General features: G+C 39.2%; 1 long non-coding RNA gene across 1 annotated transcript; it reads right to left on the reverse strand.

Annotated features, from left to right (window-relative positions):
• Positions 1-2,823: 2,823 nt before the first annotated feature.
• LOC144354125 (uncharacterized) lies at positions 2,824-5,351 on the reverse strand. Its single transcript, XR_013420957.1, has 2 exons — positions 5,256-5,351; positions 2,824-3,254 (listed from the first exon to the last, which is right to left on the reverse strand). It is a non-coding gene; the product is annotated as an uncharacterized LOC144354125 (long non-coding RNA).
• Positions 5,352-6,069: the final 718 nt, after the last annotated feature.

The following is a 6,069-nucleotide window of genomic DNA, read 5'->3' on the forward strand; positions in this document are numbered from 1 at the left end:
ATATACGTCATATAACAGCTAAGGTCAAATACATAAACAACGAAAAAACAATATACAATACACACTGACAGACAGATTACAACTTCTTAAATATGATACGATGGCAAGGATATTGCCCGCCATAATAACAAGAGTTGTCAACTAATGTGTTGTTCAAAGAATAATATCTTTATTTCACGAGAATTCTTTATCGTGGTCACGGTTTTAATTATTTTCGAAGCAATTAGGTACGTTTTAGAACACCTATTAATCCACTGTCGCAATAGCAGTGTAATAATTACGTAATTACGTAGTCGTTTCAAGGATAGTTGTTATGTTTTCCTGTCGAATTTTCATTTTACGTTCGAAGGAATATCGTCACGAATCTAGTGAGACGCTACATTCAATAATACTTGTTTTATATTCCTAACATCTAAAGTTAACTTCTCAATGCCTTGTGCACATGACTGGACTATTTTCATACACGCCATGTCTGGTATCAACACCAATGCATGGAGCTCCTTTTTGTAAGTTATAAAGTTCTAAGCAATTAAATTTAGATTTTTTTTGCGTCGTGGCGTTGTCAAGATGTAACGTGATTGATATTATAAAGAACTTTGACTTAGACACTAGACGGATATATTAGACAAGATCCATACATGGCTTGAGCCAAAACATGGTCTTGTCTTCGGGACCTGCTTGTTTGGCGGACGTAATGGGAGACACTGTGTATTCTATGCCTGTATTCGTTAAATACCACCTATCCTCTGTTGTCTGACCATTCTGTTAAAATCATCACTGTTATGTTAAAACAGCCACTGCCATATTCAAAAAATTAAACATTGAAACAAACATTACTGCATTAACTTAATACCAGCCACATTAAAACAATACCTGTCATGTTAAAAATAACAATAATTGTCACAATAAAACTATGGCAACAACGTTAATAGGATACATGCCACATTAAGACAATCATTGCTGCGTCCAAACAATTACTGCCACGTCCAAACAATCACTGCCACGTCCAAACAATCACTGCCACGTTAAACCAATCACTGCCACGTCCAAACAATCACTGCCACGTTAAAACTGCAACTACTACGCTAGAAACACTCTATGACACGTTAAACCAATCACTGCCACGTTAAAACAATCACTGCCACGTTAAAACTGCAACTACTACGCTAGAAACACTCTATGACACGTTAAACCAATCACTGCCACGTTAAAACAATCACTGCCACGTTAAAACTGCAACTACTACGCTAGAAACACTCTATGACACGTTAAACCAATCACTGCCACGTTAAAACAATCACTGCCACGTTAAAACTGCAACTACTACGCTAGAAACACTCTATGACACGTTAAACCAATCACTGCCACGTTAAAACAATCACTGCCACGTTAAAACTGCAACTACTACGCTAGAAACACTCTATGACACGTAAAAATAATCGCTGCCACGGTATTCAAAATAACTGTCAATTAAAACAATAGATGCTGATTTAAAGCAGTCACCACTACCATTAGGTTAGTTAGGTTAAACACTTTCTGAAGCTCTCCAAACCGAACACGAACAATCGGATTGTCCAAAGCGACAAAGTATGAACCAGAGACGAGCGGGTAATTTTGGAGACATTCGTTCTTTCGAGTCACTCATCCAGCAACATATCATGTTGTAACGGTAGTATATAGCAACAAGTTACCTTAACAAGTATCGACCTGGCTATTCTATGAACACATGGCTAGATCTTTATTTGAAATGAAGGTTGGTTATTGAAAGATTGAATTGTTATGTATGCTTTTCATCGGTAACCCTCCCGTCTTATAAATAGCTAGGTCCGTCGCCGTCATTCTGGTTATAAGTATAGTCAACGATGATAGTAATTTGCCCATAGCCGTACACTAAAACAAACATACCGCAGATTCCAAACATGAACTGGCACCAAATCTTCTAAGCAAGACGTCGTCAAAGTTGGCGATGTTCTTCAAATGTAACCTATCAAATAAGGCGCATTTTAACGAGTGTACCGTATCTGTACCGCTAACCTGTACACACAATGGCGTCTTGGCAAAATCACAGTATACAAACAGTGAAAAGCCACTCTCTGACCTGCCAAGAAGAAAGCATATTACAAGAAAGACTTTATGTTGCAGTAAAAAAAACTTTGATTAGATAGTTGATTACCCGCCTAGTGATTCTAAATCATGCATGTGAAGTCATCTATACACAATGACAAATCAGAACACAAAGCCTAGCACAATAGCGCAAAGGCTTCCCACGGTGAGCTTTAAATTTGGACGATGACGTCATGCTAAGGTAGATCATCGTAGAGGGCATATACCTATGTCTACATGACTGGAGGAATAATCCAAGCGAAATAAATATATTGGGGTTTGTGGATGGGGCTTTTAGAGGAATAGAATATTTTACGTGGTAACTGATCACAAATTAATGTACTAGTATCAGAGTGATTACAAATATTAATAAGGTCGATACCACAAGCACTTTACAATAGGCATGCAACATTTGGCTAAGTCATAATAAAAAGTCATTTCTCTTTGCTAGAAATAATGCAGTTACATGTTTCTAGGTAGGTCCTTTTGCCGTACATATACAATCCATGATTCCGCCAGCAATTACAAGTATAACACACTCTCTATTCACACGACCTAGTACACCCCTGCCCCAGAAAGTTGGTTAATATCATCCTACCTGTCATGACTGTAGTGGTAATTCTGTGACATCTGCTGACAATGTTGCCGTGTGTTATCCCATGATTTCCTGCAGCATTGAGCATCGCATATTGCATGCATTTGATTCTCAGCAGACCTTCCTTTTTGTGTTGTAATTAGTGGTGGGCTGACCTGGCGTTTACTTACTAATTAACAGATTAGCAAAGTCAATTAATAGAAGCAGTTGAGAACAATACGTAATGGCGATATTCCATTGATAGCCAGCACATTGTAGTATACAGCATATTCTAACGATCAGAATACATCTGCGACTGCACAGCTCAAATCCCACGCGTGACAACACCGAACTGGAATTTCGGCAAGTGGGCGAACAAAATGCAAATCTATAGCACTTGCTAAGAGTACCAAGCGTGCATTGTAGAAATATCGAAAGTGTACGACCCCTTGCTTATTCGGTCATACAGCGATCCGCTCAATTGTCGCTGTCATTGCAGTATTACAGCAATCACGGCTAATCACAAAAGTTACGCGGGATAACTGTGGTTTTCTACTGTCCAGCCCGTCAACGGTCACTGTAAGTGATAAGAAAAGGAAAATACACTATACTTTCTCAGAGCATTTTTAAAACAAACACATACGAGAAAATAAGCCGAGAAGTCTGTGTGTATGCACATAAACCACGGCCATATACGCACACTGGGTCACGTTGACGAGTTGAAGAAGGACACTTCCACTTATTTCTTTGGGCTATTATATTATTCTTTCTATACAGTTCATCTATTCAGGGTTAAGAATAGCCAATATAATTGTGTTTGTCGTTAGGTTGTGGTGCAGCCATTGTGTTGAACACACTTCATAGTGAATACACGGCTCCAACACACTGTCAAGTAATGCAACCTGTGCTATTTTCCCAGACTGACTCAATCTTCGAGGCAAACAAACTTTTTCAAGAAACCATATGAATTAAAATAAAAGTAGTGGTTTCAGTGGACCATCTGTCAACATATGTCAACGACGTCGAAACTTACCGCTACAGAGTAAAGCTTTTGGAGATGTAAATCCCTCATTTAAATATACTTTGAAATACAGTGACCCGGAATGAAGCTTTGTCAGCAACATATGTAAAGACAGATCTTTTAAAAGCATGGCGGTCCTCTACATACTTAATTGGTCGAGTTCTCATTTGCGCATGCGTGCTATGGTGATGGGTGTCATCATTATGAATCGTTGACGCCTGTTTCCATATTTATTTAACCCGGGTATGTATGCGTTGACGTCAGCATCACGAGTGTAACGTCAAGGCACTATATTCTAGTTAACTAAAATCCAATTCAAAGTGACTAAATGAATATTGTAGTAAATAATAAAACGTACTCGTGTATGGGTATGTGTTGTAATTGTATAGGCAATTGATAAGATACGGGGAAAGGTCACATAACAAGTTCAAAAGTTACTGCGTATAGCAAATGAGTTGTATATTGTTACTATCAACATTCATGTAATCAAGTGATGCACTGAATCACATGCGTTTATCATTGCAACGTACTGCCATGTATTCTCATAACAACGTAACATGCACGCACATAGGGAATACGTTGCTGAAAATGGTACGAACGTGACGATACCAACTTATACACGATCACTTTACAAAGAGGTCGCTTTATAATTTAAAATATGGTTTATATTTTGAAAGATCAACGTTGACTCCCCACTGCTCAGAATTCACATTCCAATGGGTAAATTTGCACAAAAGCTCCACTTGTTTGAGAGCTACCATACTTACTCAACTCCCAAATTTGTCAATGTGTTGGAATAAACAGACAATAGATAATTTGGATCTTTATTTCAAGTAAGTTCGATGTAAGAAGAATTCGAGAGATACTCATATCACGGTGGCTACACCGACACTGTATGCTATCAGCTTGGCTACACATCGCTGCACCCTGTCAGTCCACACCACGGCCGACGCGGTGTTGCTTCGGAATGTTGAAAATAAACAAAATCTCTGTAAACAGACTATGACGGAATCACGTACATTAGCCGATTCCATCGGGTAAAATAACAAACTATGTAATCGTATAAAAACCCCAACACCCACAAACACTCCTCCCCACCCCACCCAAACTCTGAATTACTCGACATCCAGACTGAAGACTATTCATTTCTCGAGGGCTGCCAATGTGTGATACAGTATAGTGCACAGAGTATATACGTAACGAGGCCGAACAGCTGCCTGCTTCGACAAGAGACTATTGTTTGCATCACATCCACGGTTCGATAGATCACAAAAAGTGGGGCTCGTGGGCCCCTTTCAATGGGTGCATTCCGACACTGGACAGCGGCACGGCGCGCGCCTGGCGGCAAGCACGGAGTGCGACAATAATAAGATGACCTTGCTGCAATATTCTCCCATTAAGCTAACCATTAAGTTGTATTTATGTAGCGCAATGTCTGTATACATGCTTAAGTATTACAATTGCAGGCATCACTAAACGTCATCGTTACGATGGGTTTTCAATTCATCAAAACAGAGTTGAAATCGGCAACTTAGTACAAGGAACTAAAATACTCACCTCAAGTTTAAGAAAGATCAGTTCAATTTACATATTTTCACAATCAATGAAATTCTATAGCCTTACTTCCCCCAGTCGTTTTTAAGTCACCGTGAGATCCTTTCACCAATGCGGGTCACATGACCACTGCTCGACCTTCGGGGCTGTCTCTCAGTTCGACCAGCCTCTTTCAAGTATGAAATTTCTTTGCCATTGGTTACTCTGGACAACATTGACAAATGTACGCCGTTAGTTAACTTCGACCTGCTGCAGTCTGAAATCGGATATTTATTGGACGATAAGACAGTACGCTGTTCTTTGCTACTTTATGTGTAGCCTGTACTGATGCTGAGTCTGCCAACTGAACCATTATCACGTTTTGACAAATAATGACTCTTCTCCAGGTGAAAGGTCAATTCTGTGAATCGACTTTATCATCTGGAAATGCTTTGCTTAACAGTATTAATGATAGCAGGCATACCGTGTTTTAAGCTGGGCATGGCAGTATGTATAGTGTTACTTTTAGCAAGTACCGGTAATAATTGGCTTTATTACTGAAGCCTGTAGTTACACGGGTGTCACAGTTGTTCTAAATTTTGGCCATACTAATTATAATACGAAACAGGAAGTTCAAAATAATGCTCAATATACCAATGGATGGGGTAAATAGTACTGGATACTTATATGCGTTGTACGTTAGCTTGGAATCTGTTTGCAACGCGATAAATCCACCATTTGAATACGACAGTTGGGCACAGTGAAGAATTATACAACAAACTTCAGGAGGCTACAGTAGTTTGAGAACAAACTGAACTGCTTGACTGTATTGTTAGTT

This window comes from Saccoglossus kowalevskii, chromosome 3 (genome assembly GCF_978046115.1).
Source record: "Saccoglossus kowalevskii chromosome 3, keSacKowa6.1, whole genome shotgun sequence".
NCBI classification, from domain to species: Eukaryota; Metazoa; Hemichordata; class Enteropneusta; family Harrimaniidae; genus Saccoglossus; species Saccoglossus kowalevskii.